Consider the following 19,661-nt stretch of genomic DNA (forward strand, 5'->3'; position numbering starts at 1 on the left):
GTTCTCTGAACGTGGCAACACAAGTGGCTAGGATAGCCTAGATGGCATATGGTTGGTTGCCTTCATCGGTTGGACATAGAAATTGGCAAGTCATGTTGCAACTGTATCGAACTTTAATTAGGCCCCATTTGTAATATTGTGTTCAGTTTGGGTCACCACACTACCAGAGCATGTGGAGGTTTTGGAAAAGGTACAGAAGTAGTTTGCCAAGATGTTGCCTGATTTGGACAGTATTAACTATGAGAAAAGTTTGGACAAACTGGGCTTGCTTTCACTTGAACTTGGCAGGATGAGGGGTGACCTGAGGCATGGATAGTCAGATTCTCTTTTCTAGGGTGAGAAGACCTGTTACTAGGGGATATAGATTCAACATAAAGGGGGAAATTTGCTCGCTGACCTGGAAGGTTCATTTTCAGATGTTTCGTCGCCATACTAGGTAACATTTTTACTGAGCCTCCAGACGTAGCATTGCTTATGTTTGCTGCTTTCTATTTGTACGCTTGGGTTTCTTTGGGTTGGTGATGTCATAGAGGCATAGAGATGTACAGCATGGAAACAGACCCTTCGGTCCAACTTGTCCGTGCCAAACAGATATCCCAACCCAATCTAGTCCCACCTGGCAGCACCTGGTCCATTTCCCTCCAAACCCTCCCTTTTCATATACCCATCCAAATGTCTCTTAAATGTTACAATTGTACCAGCCTCCACCACTTCCTCTGGCAGCTCATTCCATACACGTACCACCCTCTGCATGAAAATGTTGCCCCTTAGGTCTCTTTTATATCTTTCCCCCTCACCCTAAACCTATGCCCTCTAGTTCTGGACTCCCCGACCCCAAAGAAAAGACTTTGTCTATTTACCCTATCCATGCCGCTCATAATTTTGTAAACCTCTATAAGGTCACCCCTCAGCCTCCGACGCTCCAGGGAAAACAGCCCAGTCTGTTCAGCCCCTCCCTGTAGCTCAAATTCTCCAACCCTGGCAAAATCCTTGTAAATCTTTTCTGAACTCTTTCAAGTTTCACAACATCTTTCTGATAAGAAGGAGACCAGAATTGCACGCAATATTCCAACAGTGGCCTAACCAATGTCCTGTACAGCTGCAACATGACCTTCCAACTCCAGTACTCAATACTCTGATCAATAAAGGAAAGCATACCAAACGCCTTCTTCACTATCCTATCTACCTGCAACTCCACTTTCAAGGAGCTATGAACCTGCACTCCAAGGTCTCTTTGTTCAGCAACACTCCCTAGGACCTTACCATTAAGTGTAAAAGTCCTGCTAAGATTTGCTTTCCCAAAATGCAGCACCTCGCATTTATTTGAATTAAACTCCATCTGCCACTTCTCAGCCCATTGGCCCATCTGGTCCAGATTCTGTTGTAATCCTCTTCGCAATCCACTACACCTCCAATTTTGGTGTCACTTGCAAACTGTCATTCCCGGTGGTGATGTCATTTTGTATGGTGATGTCATTTCCTGTTCTTTTTTCATAGGGTGGTAAATGGGGTCTCATAGGGTGGTAAATGCACTTGTTGATAGAGGTCTGTGCTTCTAGGAATTCTGGTGCGTGTCTTTGTTTGGCTTGTCCTAGGATGGATGTGTTGTCCCAGTCAAATTGGGTGTCCTTCCTCATCCATATGTAAGGATACTAGTGAGAGAGGGTCATGTCGTTTTGTGGCTAGCTGATGTTCATGTATCCTGGTGGCTAGTTTTCTGCCTGTTAGTCCAATGTAGTGTTTGTTACAGTTCTTGCACGGTATTTTGTAAATGACATTAGTTTTGCTTGTTGTCTGTATAGGGTCTTTCATTAGTTGTCGTTTTAGTGTGTTGATGGGTTTGTGGGCTACCATGATGCCAAGGGGTCTGAGTAGTCTGGCAGTCATTTCCGAAATGTCTTTGATGTAGGGGAGAGTGGCGAGGATTTCTGGACATGTTTTGTCTGTTTGGTTGGGTTTGTTGCTGAGAAATCAGCAAATTGTATTTATTGGGTACCCATTCTTTTTGAAGACGTGGTATTGGTGATTTTCCTCTGCTCTGCGTAGCTCTTCTGTGCTGCAGTCTGTGGTGGCTCATTGAAATAATGCAGCTTTGTTTGTGGATGTTGGGATGATTGCTTTTGTAGTTCAATATTTGGTCAGTATATGTTGTTTTCTTGTAAATGCTGGTTGAAGTTTAGCTCTTCACTCTACTATGACATCTAGGAATAGTAAGGATATTAGTGATGCTCTTGAAGGTTTCCTCTAATTTGTTTTGTTAAGTGATGACAAAGGTGTCATCCAAATAGTGGACCCAAAGTTTGGAGTGGATGGTGGACAGAGCTGTTTGTTCAAGTCTCGGCATTACCGTCTCTGCTAAGAACCCTGTTATCAGAGATCCCATGGGTGTTCCATTGGTTTGTCTGTAGGTTTTGTTGTTGAAGGTGAAGTGGGTGGTAAGGCATAGGTCCACTAGTTTGACGATACTGTCCTTGCTGATGAAGTTGGTGCTGTTTGGTGTTTGTGTCTTTGCATCTTCTAACAGTGTAGTCAGTGATTCCTTGGCCAGGTTGATGATGATTGATATGAACAGGGCTGTTACATCAAAGGAGACCATTATTTCATCCTCTTCTATCTTAGTGTTTTTGATGGTCTTCAGGAATTTTTGGGTGGAGTGGCGTGAGCCTTCTACTAAGTGTTTCAATGTTTGGTGTAGCTCCTTGGCTAATCTGTAAGTTGGTGTTCCAGGTAGCGAGACTATGGGTCTGAGGGGGGGCTCCTGGTTTGTGAGTTTTGGGTAATCCATAGAAGCGTGGTGGGTTGCATCTCCTGGTTTCATTTTTTGGAAGTCAGTCTGATTTATTTCTCCAGATTTCTGAAGTTTTTTGAGTACGGCTGTGATTCAATTCTTTTGTTTTATGGCTGGGTCTATCGCTACTTGTTGATAAGTGTTGGTACCTGCAAGTGGTGCGTTCACTTTTTCAAAGTAGTCTCTTTGATTTAAAATGACGGTCAAGCATCCTTTGTCTGCAGGTAGGATAACAATGTGTTTATTGTTTTAGTTTTTCTAGTGCTTTCCTTTCTTATGTATTGAATGTGTTTCCTTCCTTTTTCCTGCTTAATGTTGGTGTGACTACCAGTCTGAGAGTTTGCTGGGTTTCTTCTGTGAGTTGGGGGTAAGTTTAAAGGAGATGTGAGAGGCAGGTTGTTTTACTCAGATGGTGACAAGTGCCTGGAATGAGCTGCCAGAGGAGATGGTGGAAACAGATACAATGCAACATTTAAGAGGCATCATGACAGATGTATGAGTAGGCAAATCCTGTGAATCCTGGATTTTAAGGGATAGATGTGGTTGGGTAAAGAGCAAAAGGGAGACTTATGGGGTAGATACAGAGAGTTGAAAACCGCAGGAGCTATGGAGGAGTCCAAAACGGGTAAGGGGAAACCTATAAAGGAAAAGGGACCATGAAAGGAAATTGGCAAATTATAATAAAAGAAAATCCCAAGTTATTTTACAAGTACATTAAAAGCAAAAGAATAACTATGCAAAGAGTATGGCCATTAAGGACTACAATGGTTTATTATGGGACAGAAGGATGTGAGTAGAGTTCCAAGTGAATTCTCATGAGAAAAATGATGCAAGTGTCAAAATCAGGGAGAATGATTAAAGGGATTAGCACAGACACAGAGAAGGTTCTGAGTGACCTGGGCGGCTTTGTCATGGATCTGGTCAGACTTCCTCAAAATATTTTAAGAAGATAGCCTAGACCCTAACATTTTCTTATTTTAAAGGCAGGTATGACATGGATATTCCAGGAGTGATGCAGCTGGTCAAACCACTCGGCTTTAAGCAAACAGAATTTATTCACACTCTGCATTTGAAAAGCAAACAATTATTTTTAGAATACGATCATAGAATCCTTACAGTGTGGAAACAGGCCATTAGGCCCAATGAGTCCATAACGACCTTCTGAAGAATAATCCACCCAGACCCATTACGCTACATTTACCTTTTATTAATGCACCTAACCCACACATCCCTGAACACTATGGGAAATTTACTATGGGTAATTCACCTAACCTTTGGATTGTGGGAGGAAACCAATGCAAATCCATGCAGACACAGGGAGATTGTGCAAACTTCACACAGACAGCTGCCTGAGGCTAGATTCGAACCTGAGTCCCTGGCACTGTGAGGCACCAAATCAACTGGATATAACAACTTGACTAATGAGCTTTACCAATTCCTGCAACATCCCATAAACGCACCCCTTGGCAAAAGGTAATTCAAACACAGGTTCTTACAAGCAGGAGAGATTTCAGAGAGAAAGCCAGTCAGGAATCGTCTGCTGAAGCTTGGAACCTTTTCTCTGCACTGCAGCAGCTTCTGACTGTTAGAACTCTAAAATAATGAGAAAATCCCTGAACAGGGAGAACTAATCACTCCTCTGCCTTTGTTAAGCTCGGCTCTAGCCCAGACATTTCAGCACCTCGACCTTTATGACCATTCTTGAAAATAACCTTGTTAAAGGGGCAGCAGCATCACAGCTTAAAAATGGATAAATATCCAGGGCTAGCTGACAGGTCTCTCAGGTTGTTGAGTTAGGCAAGGAATGGAAACAGTAGAGGCACTGGTAATAATTTTCAATTTGTTTCTGGCCACAGGAGAGGTACCAGAGAACCAGTGGTTAGTCCAATAGTCTTATTGTGCAATCCTTTTTACACCGCTCTGATTATAAAACCATAGACCATAAGACATAGGAGTGGAAGTAAGGCCATTCGGCCCATCGAGTCCACTCCGCCATTCAATCATGGCTGATGGGTATTTTAACCCCACTTACCCGCATTCTCCCTGTAGCCCTTAATTCTTTGTGACATCAAGAATTTATCAATCTCTGCCTTGAAGACATTTAGCGTCCCGGCCTCCACTGCACTCCGCAGCAATGAATTCCACAGGCCCATCACTCTCTGGCTGAAGAAATGTCTCCGCATTTCTGTTCTGAATTGACCCCCTCTAATTCTAAGGCTGTGTCCATGGGTCCGAGTCTCCTCGCCTAATGGAAACAATTTTCTAGCGTCCACCCTTTCCAATCCATGTATTATCTTGTAAGTTTCTATTAGATCTCCCCTTAATCTTCTAAACTCCAATGAATACAATCCCAGGATCTTCAGCATTTCCTCGTATGTTAGACCTACCATTCCAGGGATCATCCGTGTGAATCTCCGCTGGACACGCTCCAGTGTCAGTATGTCCTTCCTGAGGTGTGGGGATCAAAACTGGACACAGTACTCCAAATGGGGCCTAACCAGAGCTTTATAAAGTCTCAGTAGCACAACGGTGCTTTTATATTCCAACCCTCTTGAGAGAAATGACAACATTGCATTCGCTTTCTTAATCACAGACTCAACCTGCATGTTTACCTTTAGGTTAGCACCGCTGCCTCACAGCACCCGGGACCCAGGTTCAATTCCAGTCTCGGGTGACTGTCTGTGTGGATTTTGCACATTTTCCCCGTGTCTGCGTGGGTTTCCTCCAGGTGGTCCGGTTTCCTCCCACACTCCATAGATGTGTAGATCAGGTGACTTGGCCATGCTAAATTGCCCATAGTTTTAGGTATATTAGTCAGAGGGAAATTCATCTGGAGGGTCGGTGCGAACTTAGAGTGATAGGGTTGTACAGCATGGAAACAGACCCTTCAGTCCAACCTGTCCACCAAACAGATATCCCAACCCAATCTAGTCCCACCTGCCAGCACCTGGCCTATATCCCTCCAAACCCTTCCTGTTCATATTCCCATCCAAATGCCTCTGAAATGTTGCAATTGTACCAGCCTTCACCACTTCCTCTGGCAGCTCATTCCATACACGTACCACCCTCTGCGTGAAAAAGTTCCCCCTTAGGTCTCTTTTATATCTTTCCCCTCTCACCCTAAACCTATGCCCTCTAGTTCTGGACTCCCTGACCCCAAGGAAAAGACTTTGTCTTTTTATCATATCCATGCCCCTCATAATTTTGTAAATCTCTATAAAGTCACCCCTCAGCCTCCGACGCTCCAGGGAAAACAGCCCCAGCCTGTTCAGCCTCTTCCTGTAGCTCAAATTCTCCAACCCTGGCAACATCCTTGTCAATCTTTTCTGAACCCTTTCAAGTTTCACAACATCCTTCCGATAGGAAGGAGACTGGAATTGCACGCAATATTCCAACAGTGGCCTAACCAATGTTAGGATGAAGGGCCTGTTTCCACACTGTAGGGAACCTAATCTAACTTGATCAGAACACAGCCAATGTGATCCAGTTATTCAAAAAAGGAGCAATGGATAAACCAGGAAACTACATGTCAGTCAAAGAGGTGACCAGGTGTGTCAGTGAGGGCAATGCATTCAATGTGGTCTGGACTTTAGCAAGGCTTTTGATAAGGTCTGACATGGGAGACTGATATTGATGGTAAGAGCCATGGGAATCAAGCAAACTTGGCAGATTGGATCCAGAATTGGCTGAGGATGCAGAGGGTGATGGTTGAGGGATGTCTTTTATTAACCTTTTTTTTTACTGCATCCATTGGGGTCCCACAGGGCTCAGTGTTGAGGCTGTTGTTGTTTATAGTTTATATATATGATTTACACTTGAATGTAAGAGAGTTAATCAGTAAGTTTGCTGACCATATGAAATTGGCAGGGTGTAAATAGTGGGTAGGATAACTTTAGGTTACAGGAGAATAGACTGGTCAGATGGACTGATCAGTGACAAATGGAATTCAATCAATAAGTGGGCGGCACGGTGGCACAGTGGTTAGCACTGCTGCCTCACAGCGCCTGAGACCCGTGTTCAATTCCCGACTCAGGCGACTGACTGTGTGGAGTTTGCACGTTCTCCCTGTGTCTGCGTGGGTTTCCTCCGGGTGCTCCGGTTTCCTCCCACAGTCCAAAGATGTGCGGGTCAGGTGAATTGGCCATGCTAAATTGCCCGTAGAGTTAGGTAAGGGGTAAATGTAGGGGTATGGGTGGGTTGCGCTTCGGCGGGTCGGTGTGGACTTGTTGGGCCGAAGGGCCTGTTTCCACACTGTAAGTAATCTAATGTTAAAAAAAGTGTGAGATGCTGCACTTGGGCTGGACAAACATGACAAAGGAATACATGATGAGCGGTAGGATTCTGGGTAGCACTGAGGATCAGATGGACCTTAGTATGTATGTGCACTGGTCTGTTGAAGTATCAGGACAGCTGAATACGACAGTTATGAAGGCATAGGGATACTTGCCTTTCTTGGCTGAGACACAGAGTTTAAGAACAGGGAGGTGATGTTGGAACTGTGTAAAATGTTGATTAGGTAACAGCTAGAGTATTGCGTGCAGTTCTGGAAGCCACATTATAGGAGGGATGTGATTGAACTGCAAAGGGTTTAGAGGAGATTTACCTGCACGTTACCTTAGCTGGAGAATTTCAGCGATGTAAAGAGTTTGGATAAACTGGAGTTGCTTTCCTTGGAGGACATGCTGGAGATGTATAAAATATTGAGGGGCATAGCATGGGGAGATAGGAAGAAACGCTTCCTGTTGATGGAAGGATCAATGACTGGGGGCAGAGCCTTAAGGTAAGGAGCAGGAGGTTTAGAGAGGATGTGAGGACAAGAACTTCCCCCAGAGGGTGATATGAATCTGGAACTCACTGCCTATGGGGGTTGAAGAGGCTGAACCCCTCAGAACATTTAAGAAGTATTTAGATGGGCACTTACGATGCCAAGGTATACAAGACTATGGGCCAAGAGCTGGACAGTGAGATTAGAATAGTTAGGTGGTTGCTTTTGACTGGCGCAGACTCAATGGGCCGAAGGGCCTCTTTCTGCGCTGTTGATCTCCATGACTCTATGACAGTCAAGCACAGGATGTGCAGGTGCTGCTACAGACAGACAATGTGCTAAATTGTTTCCACTTCAGCTACTGAGTTAATCTCTTTTTTTAAAAAAAGCCTCAAATGGTAAACAATAAACAATGAAATATGCACGGAAAAGTAGGTCAAAAATAAAATACAGATGCCTTTGTGCAGCCTATAAATATGACATAATCATCACTTTGGTGCATTCTGATGAACTCAGTTCCCAACCTCTGCAGCTGGAAGGGAACTGACTCCCAATTTAGACCCCTGTCAGAAGTTTCTTTACACTGTCTCTAGTTGATTCTTCCTGATCTAAACAATAGCCTCAATGCCATCTGCTCATCAGCAGCTCACAACCATTGTAGTCAGATGACTCAGTCAAAAAGTGCAACTGCCTGCTCCTGGAACACATGATATTTTATCAGCATCATTTCCTATTATTAGGAACACAAGTATTTCTGGAATCCCTGCTCAAACAGGAGAGCTGTACTGAGCTTTTCTTCAATGTGTTTGATGATCACACAGGTTGATTCCAGGATTAACCTGTTAATTTTCACCATTAGATTAGACTACATACTCGGAATACACAACAGCTCCAACAGCATTTACATGGAGAAAGGCCGAGTAAATGTTTTAAATGGGAAACCTTTAAAGTAAAAAAAACTGTGCAAAAGGTGGGAATCCCCTGTGTAGTTCCTGCACTTTCTGTTGTTTTATATTTCTGATAAATTCTAACTCCTCTGTATAATGGAAGTCAAATGTTGTGACAATTTGAAAAAGAATTGAATCCAAGGGATAAAGCACTTTCTGTGTCATAAGAAAAAATAAATACAATGCTCTGTTCCATATTGACAGGACATCACTCAGATCACTTTTCCAGTCTTTGACAATGACAAGAATTCACCTCCTATCCAGTATGAGCAGATATGTTACAATTCCTCCCTATTTCACAGCACAAACACTGCCTGTAAAGGGCTACAGCTGGGCTTTGAGTTGAAGGCAAAGCTGAGCTCTGCCAGGAGGCAGAATGGTGACATCAACACCAGGCCACAGCCACCTCCCAAGACTATTCCCATTGTCGTTGCATCTGTCGATGCCAACGTTTTGGTCCCACAAACTACAAAGAGTTACAAATCAGAAAAATGTGAAATTATCACAGAAAGCAGAATAGTCACTTTTATTGAAGTTAATAAAGGAGAAACACCAACCCCCAACTTTACAAAATTTTTAAAAAATGTTTGCACTTTTTCATGGGACCCCCCCCCCCCCAATCCTACAGATGGGCATTTTGTTTTAAAGTTCAGTTTTTTTCAAGGCTATCAGTCAAAGCCAATTCCTCAACAGCTGATCTTCTGTCACGTCACATGATGTTTTATATCCGCACAATAACATCAACATAGCCGATTAAATTTACAGCACCATTAACCTTCCCAGAAGTTTAGCTTGTTGTGACAGAAGCTGGTGAATGTTGTTGAGTTGTAGAGTTTTGGGGGTAACCTGCATGTCAGAGAAGGGTGACAGAGGTCAATGAGGTGTAATCTTTCATTCTGCCCCAAGGCTGTCAGCTTCCCTCGAATGGCTCGCACATTGATACACATTTCCATTATGCAGTGCATAAAGGAGAAAGGAAAACCAAATACATTGCTTGCCAATCAAATGTAACATATTTTGAGGTTAATGTTTGTGAAGTATTCGATGCGAAAACATGAAAATCATTTTATGAGCTGTGTTCTGCATTTTGCAATCTGCCTTTCCATTAATGTGTAAAGTAAATTGATGCAGCACGATCTGCACTGCATAAAATGTGTGAGATGGATGTGGAGAAAAGGAAAAGAGACAGGAGGGATATGCATGAGACTCTGAAACTGGGTAAAGCAGGATTGTAAGAGGCTTTAGGAAAACTGGCAAAGTACAGATTTCACACTAATGTATTGATGTCTCTGTGTTACGACACGGGGTCAACCCTCCTGCTTAATTTAAACCTGCAACACAGAATAAAATTATCACAAGCAATAATCTGTGGAAATTTGAAAGGCCAAGAACAATTTTAAAGTAAAAATTAACAACTTTATTTCTTAAAGTATAAAAGAGAACATTTAACTAACAACTAATTACAGCTCTTCTTCTAACCTTTCTTTTACCTTCCCCTTCTATAATACTGGCCCAATAAAACCCCCCGATTAAGATTTACCAAAATTCAAAGTTTCAAAACCAGCTAGATGTCGAATCTTCTATTTATATCTTCCTCTGTGTTCTTTTCTTCTTAGGGATTTCTATTTCACAGGTTACTGATCGATAAAGGTACCTTTAAGAGAGCTGTTTTTGGGCAGTCTGTACATGCTGGTGGTTTGGCAGTTCTCCTCCCAACTGTTCAATTTTCCCTGGTCTTATACCCCCCAAAGCATCAGATTGTTTCATTGGTGTTTAAGATTGTCAACATACTAAATTCAGACTTGATTGGAGTTTGGTATTTTCAGAGGTATAATTTAAAATCATAGGCCTAATTCAAATTTGTTTTGTCATCTTCTGCCAACCAGCTAATTGAGTTGTTCGACCAAATGTTACATTATGTCTTGTTCAGAATGCATTGTACTGTGTCAGGTAGCTCTGCTAGCTTTTAACCCTCTTAAAGGTACAGTACACCCAAATCTACATAATATTCTGAAAAAAATAAGATCTTGCTGGCACCCTGGAAACATTTTCTGTTACAACACAACAACATGAAAAAGGACATGCTAGAGCTGACAGGCAATGGTTGCTTCTGAAGCATCTCTGCAGCCCCTTTTATTTATTGATAATCTTCTAACAATACAATGATAATTAATACTTGTGTAGTAGAAGGGTCATCACCCACTGGAGCGACTGATAACTGATTCTAGCACAAAGCAAACCACAACATAATTGTGACCGTAGCCACGATTCCAGCTTGGGGCAAAGTCACAGTGTGGAAGTCAAGACAAATCCCAAACTATCTAGACATCAAAAATCACAAAACACCAGATTATAGTCCAACAGGTTTATTTGGAAGCACTAACTTTCAGAGCACTGCTCCTTCATCAGGTAGTTGTGGTTCTGATGAAGGAACAGTGGTCCAAAAGCTTGTGCTTTCAAATAAACCTGTTAGATTATAATCTGGTGTTCTGTGATTTTTAACTTTGTACACCCCAGTCCAACACTGGCACCTCCAAATCATTCCTGAACATCAGCAGTACAAGGCTTGTGAAATGTGAAAGCATTCATATTTTAAAAATGCTTGAAGGAAGCACACTTGCTTAGTTATGGGTAAAGAACAGGGTGATGATACTAACTGACCAAGTCTTTTAAAGATACAACGTGCGCACAACAGAATGATTGTTTTCATCAATGCTGCAATATTCTATAAGTGAATGAATAGTGTAGGCCCAATCAGCCTTCCTTCCCAAATACATCAGAAAGTCAGAGATAGCCAATAAGTGACATTGGATTGTCATGTGACAAAAGAGTGGAGATTGAAATCTGGAGAGAATGTCCCCAGCATTCATATAAAGCTTGGAAAAGGATTCAGGAGCTTCTTATGATTAAGGGAGAGAAGAAAACTCATGACAGAAGAGACCAATAAATTCCCAGTGGAATCCCTTCACCTGTTCCTGTGAGGAATACTGGACCAGAATAAAACTTTGCGGGTCTATTTTGACCCCAGGTTATCTTCTTATAGGTTTGCCTGAAATATATGAATTTTTACCTCGTCTTCCAATTGAAGTCTCGTATATCTCATCCCCATCTGCATATTTACAGAAGGAGGCATTAAAGTCTACTGGGAGTCCCTCTTTCTTGTTCAGTAGAGGAAGATTGGAAATCTGGGAAGCAAAATGGTATTAGTGTAGTTATATCCCAAAGAAGCTATCTGCTCTCCTGTTTTTATATTAAAGCAATTGAATGTTAGGGAGTGATTTTCAGGTAGATGTTCTGTCATGTAGTTCAGAGAATGATTCTAACCCTAGTCCCAGTACCACAACTGATAATATCAGCTGAACCCTGAGACTGGGTTATTGCATACCCTCCCAGTTAGATACTTTATCACTTACTTTCACCATTTTAATATAGGCTTACTGCTTTGATCTTAATTACATAAAATAAAACTTGATATTTAAAACAAAAACATTGGGACTGTTCTTATAACAAAACTTCAAAAGGACTGGAACAACATACAACTGTGGCTTATGTTCCACATGATGCAGAATTAAGGTCACCTTCCTGAATTTCTTATCAGTATGTTGGTATTACCAATACCAGATAAAATCAGTACGTCCTTTTCAACATGCAAAAAGCCTGTTCTTCAAAGCCTTGAACCCAAATCTAAAGGTGATTATCGTCTGTCTAGTACTGGAAGGCACAGATGTGGCATTCAGTGAATCTCTTTTCAGTCAATTGCCTTGTCCTTGTTAATTGGGCTGTACTTTTGTTAGGAATTTGTTTGTAGCAAAGTCTAGCTTTTTGTGTGAAATATATAATGACATGTGTAAGCCTGCCTTGTATTTTACAACATGCATGGATGCTTGTGCTGAATGCACGTGAATGAGACTAATCATGATCACTGAAGTCAACACAGAATAAACCCTAAAAGATGAGCCCATTATCTCTGCACCATCTTTACCAAGTCACAGATGTCCAGCTTTCATCATTCCATTCTTGACTTACTGCTCCATCAACCTCAACAGAGTGAATAAATCTTGTAGTTGCTATCTTGAATTTAATCGTGATTCATTGGACTTTGAACAAAATAATCTTTTTGAAACTTTTCTAAGGAATAATGATAACAAAAGGATGTGTTGAAATGACACTTTATCAGCTTTGAATGATATTCAGCCAAAATGTGGGAAGTGCTGCCAGCTGTATCCTATTCTCATTCCAAATACCTTCACATTTCAGTGTTTCCTTCAACTTTAGAAGATGATGTTTCTCATTTTTATCCATCTGTCTCTTTATGTTTTACATTGAATAGCTTGAGTACATCATAATGAGCCTGATTCTGATCTCTAGTATGATTGGTTCTATTCCACTATTGGCATGCCAATGGTATTCTGCTGACTATTTTGAGAATTTGTATTCAGAGCTGTAAGGCTGGAATATGGAATTATATTCTCATAAAAATCTGTTTAGCTCAGGTATTACGAAAAGCTTCAATCACCTCTTGATTTTTCTTTAATTTCCTTTTTTGTGCAGGCATAAGAAAATTGGAGATTAAATTCATTACCGAAGCAAAGTTTGTTCACTCTGTGTGTATTGCATGGTCTGGTTTCACTTCATTGTCACTGATTATTAAAATGTCTTTGCTTATTTGTACAGGTCTCTGGAATCATTCTTACTCAATTAAGTCCAGCAATCTGATAAGTTTTCACAGAATGTTTATTAACAACACTTTTCACTGCCTCTTGACACGACCTATACACTGCAGATGGATATATAAATGTTGGTAAAAACAGGAAATGCTGCAAAGACTCAACAGGTCTGGAAGCATACGTAGAGATAAATCAGAGTTAACGTTTCGGATGCAGTAATCACCTCCAGAACTCTGAAGTTCTGAGAAAGGGTCACTGGACCTGAAACGTTAACTCTGATTTCTCACCACAGATGCTATGAGACTTGCTGAGTTTTTGCAGCAACTTTTGTTTCTGATTTCCAGCATCTGCAGTTCCTTCTTTTTTTGTAATTGTTAACATCTGCAAATATATAACTGAAGAACATCCCTTCTGATTAATTCAACATTCACTCAATTCCTATACCTATAGAGAACATAGAACACAGAACAGTACAACACAGTACCGGCCCTTTGGCCCTCAATGTTGTGAGACCTTTTATCTTACTCTAAGACCAAACTAACCTATGAACCCCACATTGTACTATCATCCATATGCCCATCCAAGGGTCGCTTAAATGTCCCGACTGTATTTGACTCTACTCCTATTGCTGGCAGTGTATTCCATCCACCCACCACTCTCTGTGTAAAGAACCTACCTCTGACATATCCCCTAAATACTCCTCCATTCACCTTAAAATTATATCCCCCCGTGATAGCCATTTCCACCCTGGGAAAAAGTCTCTGGCCATCCACTCTATCTATGCCTCTCATCATCTTGCGCACCTCGATCAAGTCATCTCTCATCCTTCTTCGCTCCAATGAGAAAAGCCCTAACTCCCTCAACCTTTCTTCATAAGACATGCCCTCCAGTCCAGGCAGCATCCTGGGAAATCTTCTCTGCACCCTCTCCAAAGCTTCCACATCTTTCCCATATGAGGGACCATATGAGGAACACAATATTCCAAGTGTGATCTAACCAGGGTTCTACAGAGCTGCAGCATAACCTCACAGTTCTTAAGCTCAATCTCCCTGATAATGAAAGCCAACACATCATACATCTTCTTAACAACTCTATCAACATGGGTGGCAATTTTGAGGGATCTATGGACATGCACCCCAAGATTAGATTAGATTCCCTACAGTGTGGAAACAGGCCCTTCGACCCAACAAGTCCACACCGACCCTCCGAAGAGTAATCCACCTAGACCCATTCCCATACCTTATATTTACCCCTAACTAATGCACCTAACACTATGGGCAATTTAACATAGCCAATTCACCTGACCTGCACATCTTTGGATTGTGCAAGGAAACCGGAACACCCGGACACAACCCACGCAGACATGGGGAGAATGTGCAAACTCCACACAGACAGTCACCCAAGGCTGGAATTAATCCCGGGGCTGGTGCTGTGAGGTAGCAGTGCTAACCACTGAGCCACTGTGCGCTCTAATATCCCTCCATTCCTCCACACTTCCAAGAATCCTGCCTTTTATCCTGTAATCTACATTCAAATTCAACCTTCCAAAGTGAATCATGTCCCACTTTTCCATTTTGAATTCCATCTGCCACTTCTCAGCCTAGTTCTGCACCCTGTGTCTGCACAGCCGGTCTGGCAGAATCTGAGGAGCAGGAGAGTCGACGTTCCAAGCATAAGTTCATCATCAGCTCTTCCTGACGAAGAGTTTATGCTTGAAATGTCAATACTCCTGCTCCTCAGATGCTGACTGACCGGCTGTGCTTTTCCAAGACCACACTCTTTGATTCTGATCTCCAGCATCTGTCGTCCTCACTTTCTCCCAGTTCTGCATCCTGTCAATGTCCTGTAGCAACCTACAACAGCCTTCCACACTATCCATCACTTCACCAATCTTTGTGTCATTAGCAAATTTACTAATCCACACTTCCACTTCCTCATCCAAGTCATTTATAAAAATCAAAGAGCCGAGTTCCCAGAACTGATCCCTGCAGAACACCACCAGTCACCAATCTCCAGGCTGAATACTTTCTATCTGCTACCACCCTCTGTCTTCTATGGACCAGCCAATTCTGTATCCAGGCAGGCAAATTTCCCTGTATCCCATGCCTCCTTACTCTCTGAATGAGCCTGCCATGAGGAACATAATCAAACGCCTTGCTAAAATCTATGTACACCACATCCACTGCTCTACCTTCATCAATGTGTTTTGTCACATCCTCAAATAATTCATTAAGGTTTGTGAGGCATGACCTGCCTCTCACAAAGCCATGCTGACTATTTCTAATAAACTTATGGTTTTCCAAGTAATCACAAATCCTGACTCTCAAAATCCTCTCCAAAATTTGCCCACCACTAACAGAAGACTGACTGGTCTGTAATTCCGAGGATTATCCCTATTCCCTTTCTTGAAGAAGGGAATAACATTTTACACTCTCCAATCATCTGGTACAACTCCAGTTGATAGTGAGAACACAAAGATTATCCACAAAAGTGCAGCAATCTCTTCTCTCGCATCCTGTAGGAATCTCGGGTATGTCCCATCTGGCTCAGGGGACTTATCTAACTTGATGTTTTTCAAAATTTTCAGCACATCCTCCTTCTTAACATCAACCTGTTTGAGCATATCAGTCTGTTTCATGCTGTCCTCACTAAAATCAAGGATCCTCAGAGTAGTGATGTCTGAAGCAAAGTATTCATTAAGGACCTCCACTACCTCCTTCGACTCCAGGTGCAAGTTCCCTCCACTATTCCGGACGGGTCCCACCCTCACTCTGGCCATCCTCTTGTTCCTCACATAAGTGTGGAATGCCATAGGGTTTTCCTTAATCCTACCCATTGAAGTGTTTTCATGCTCCCTTCTAACTCTCCTAATTCCATTCTTTAGTTCCTTCCTGGTTACCTTGTAACCCTCGAGAGCCCTGTCTGATCCTTGTGTCTCCAACCTTAAGTAAGTTTCCTTCTTCCCTTGACTAGATGCTCCACATCCCTTGTCACCTACTGAAGTCACATTGTTTCTGAATAACCAAATACTGTTTTCCAGAATATTTTTTATAATGCTTACCACTTAATCCAAGGAATTAAAAAAAAACATAAATCCATTGAATCCATCAAGCCCCTCCCATCTGTGTTTCAAGATATTTCTGAAAGCTTTGCCCTCGGCAGTGTCATGAATATTTGTCAGGAACCTTATCAATTTGTCAGTTTGATAACACATAGAGCAGTTGAAACAAATAGTATTTAAGTGGAAGCTAATGAAGTATATGAGGGAAAAAAAAGTAAAAGGACGTTGTGATAGGGTTAAAGGAGTTCAGATCAAAGGAGTTTCATCTCGAACATTGACCACTTGTTACAAGTTGTCAGTTTTTTGGCTTTGGATTAATGCCGTGTGGTTATATGAAATGCTTTGTCTTATCAACAGGATTAAAATATGCTAGAAGATAACAGAAAAGAATAAAAGAAAACAGGATCACTGTAGGCTCATGAGATTAAGATTAGGTCCAAAAATGTGGATTGGCCATGCAAAAACATTATCTGGGATGTGTTGTGAGGTGGGCTAGCCATAGGAAATGTTAGGTTAAAGAGATAGAGTCGGGGGATGGCTCTGGTTAGGATGCTTTTCAGACTGTCGATGCAGACTTGATGGGCTGAATGGTCTCCTTCCACATTGGGGATCCTATGATTACTATTTGCCTGAAGTACAAACATGACAGGCTGGACTAATATGTTCTGCACATCGTATTTGTGGTATAATTCCAATTTATACTTGTGCTGAAGTGTTTTGTGGGCGAATAAATTGCTGTGTGCAACTAGAGCATTTTTTTCAGAAGTCTACTTATGAAAAGTACAAAACTCTCATTGTACAAATGGGGCCAAATTTTGAGCACTGTATTTCTGCCAAGGCTTAAAAATTCTGTCATGCTGTCCTTTCTGCAGCAGGAAAACAGGCACCTGAGAGTTCAATAAAGTGGACAACATGCACACAGTCATTCAGCTCTGGGAATGCACCACAAGCCATACGGTCACAAGGCATCTAATACTCGCAATTTCTTCAGGCACTCAGCAGCTGAACTTTACCAGTTGAAAGGTTTTGCTTCGTTTACTGGGAATCGTGGAGGAGCAAGAATGTTTCAAACAGCCTGACCTTGCTGAGCCCTCTGCAATGAATGCCAACTGTCTGTTAGGCCATAGCATGCACCCATGCTCACTTCAATACCTGCCTCAAGAGGATAGTGGGTCAGTTTTCTACAGCTTTGTAGCCATCCTCATTGGGGATGCAGAGTAAGGCACAATTTGGGCATGTTCTAACTTTTAGACACCAAGAAATGTTCTTCCTTGTTAGAAGGTACAGGCAATAAAATTGAATTAAGCCATTGAAGTTGAACTATTGCCATCCCGAATTATTAGGGGAATCAATGGTGTAGTGGCAATGTCACTAGATTAGTGATCTAGAATCTCAGGTTGCTGATCTGGGAACATTTATTCAAATTTGTTCATTAAAAGTCTGCAATAAGAAACTAGTAACATACAATTTAACATTTTTCAGAAAACAGCCTTGGCTTAACAGTCATGATTTTTTTCAGAAATTCATAGACTTGATCCCTAACTTTGACTTGGTACTTCAATGTCACAGTTTCGGATGAGACAGTAAACCAAGGTCATGCCTCCCCTTTCAAAGTGAATGTCACAAATTTCATAGAACTCTTCAAAAGAGAACAAGGACATACATCTAGCGTCTTGTCAGAATTTACCCCCCAACCATCTCTACTAAAACTTTTAATTTGTCATTTATGTCCCTGCTGTATTTGGGAGCTGACGATACTTCAAAAATAATTCATTCACTATGAAACACTTTGGTGCATCATGATCCTGTGAAATCTGGTAAATAAATACTATTTAAAGGATTTTCTTGAGTTAATGCAATGTACCTCAAAACATTTGATTGATACCATGTTAAACATGGGCTAAGTGCTGGAAGGTAGGACGAGTATAGATTTTTAAAAAATTCATAGGATGTGGGAATCACTGGCTGTGCCAGCATTTATTGCCCAGAGAGCTGTTAAGAATCAATCACAGTATTATGGTTCCGAGCTACACATCGGCCAGATCAGGCAAGGATGACAATTTCTTTCCCTAAAGGACAGTAGTGAACCAGATGGGTTTTTCCCAACAATCCATAATGGTTTCATGGTCATCATTAGAATCTTAATTCCAGATTTTTAAATTGAATTTCATCTTCTGTCACGATGGGATTTGAACCCAGGCCCCTAACATATTACTGGGTCTCTGGATTAACAGTCTGGTAATAATACCAGAAGACTATCATCTCCCCTTGGAAAACTTTGGTGAAGCAGACTGGATGACCCAAAAAGACTCTTTTGTACTGTATGATTCTGTGAGACCCCTCAGGCCACTTGTGGATTGTAAAGCCCAATTACCCAGCTTCTGATGGAAGCGATGCAGGAAGTCAGTCACCACGTATTGTCATTGAGCAACCTCATTCTTATTTGACGAGACCATTCAAAGATGGCGCATATGGCTGCCTGCTCAGAATAAAGACATTACAATTGCTCCCAGTACAGAGAGCCATCACTATATGATGCTGCATCTGGGGTCACACATTAATTGCGGTTCAGGGAGTCTGGCTATTTCTGATACTTATTCCTGTTGGTGTTCTGGTGCCTGCAGAGTTGGCTAATGGATGATTAGTCAATGGCATCTTGCATTACTGGGAACCCTCCTATCCTATCAAACCCATGATCTCAGTCCTCATGCTTCTCTCTGCTTAAAGTGGAGACAGAATAAACTGTCTTCTCCTTGTGACATCAATGCTGCAGCCATGCACATGACCTGTGGTCTGCTGCCATTATCACTGGCTCCAGCCTAGAAAGCTCTTGTCCCATACAAACTGAGAGCATGGCAATTTTGACAGTAACTGACAGCAGTGTCTTGGGCCTGATCTGAGGGAGGAGGCTATATTTGAGGAGACATAATTTAAAGACCTTTTGTTGAGGGTCATCATCCATCCTCTGCACAATTTCTTTTCTCTGCTGCTTTTGTATCATTTTAAAGGCATATTTCCACCTGGTGATGGGCTGAATGGCCTCCATTGCAGCCATTAATTTTTTTTATTTTTCAAGACCTGAGCAAGAAACTGCAACCATTTCCCAAGGTTGACAGCAAGTTTTCTGCTTAGTGACCATTCCAGTCCATATTGCTGTTCCAAAAATGCAACATCAGTCCTACTGAGTGAAAAAAAACTTGTATAAGCTCTAATAACAGCATTTCCATTAATCCTGGAGGACATTATGGAAGTGCCTCACTTGAAAGTTGTATGCTGATCCCTTTATCTAGAGTGATTCGGAGGTCCCTGATAGAAGACTTTATGAGGACCTGTTGACGTCCAAAATGATGGTTGGGCACCAAGCCAGCAACAGGTACTAACCACTTCCCCATGAGTTCCCTCTGCATAATTGCAGCATACTCACAGGACACCA

The sequence above is a fragment of the Hemiscyllium ocellatum genome, chromosome 13 (assembly GCF_020745735.1).
Source record: "Hemiscyllium ocellatum isolate sHemOce1 chromosome 13, sHemOce1.pat.X.cur, whole genome shotgun sequence".
Classification (NCBI taxonomy): domain Eukaryota; kingdom Metazoa; phylum Chordata; class Chondrichthyes; order Orectolobiformes; family Hemiscylliidae; genus Hemiscyllium; species Hemiscyllium ocellatum.